Consider the following 309-nt stretch of genomic DNA (forward strand, 5'->3'; position numbering starts at 1 on the left):
AGATCCCTCCTGATAGAAACACAAGATAAAGTCTGCACTGCACCCCCAACACCCTGAGATCAAACCTGTCAGTGGTGTAATACACCTACTGTACAGTATAGTTGTATCCGGAAGTTCTTGTTAACATTGTGTATGATCCATGATCAGTATTTAATTTAGACATCTTTTAAAGGTGTATGCAGTGCCGTGTGCAGCACAGGCTCGATAGAAACACAAGATGAATTCTGCACTTGAACATGCTGCTGGGGGGTGACCATGATGGTGGAATAGTAATGCTAATGTCAGATTAGGATCATATGTACGAGCACT

This window comes from Etheostoma spectabile, chromosome 15, assembly GCF_008692095.1.
Source record: "Etheostoma spectabile isolate EspeVRDwgs_2016 chromosome 15, UIUC_Espe_1.0, whole genome shotgun sequence".
Classification (NCBI taxonomy): Eukaryota; Metazoa; Chordata; class Actinopteri; order Perciformes; family Percidae; genus Etheostoma; species Etheostoma spectabile.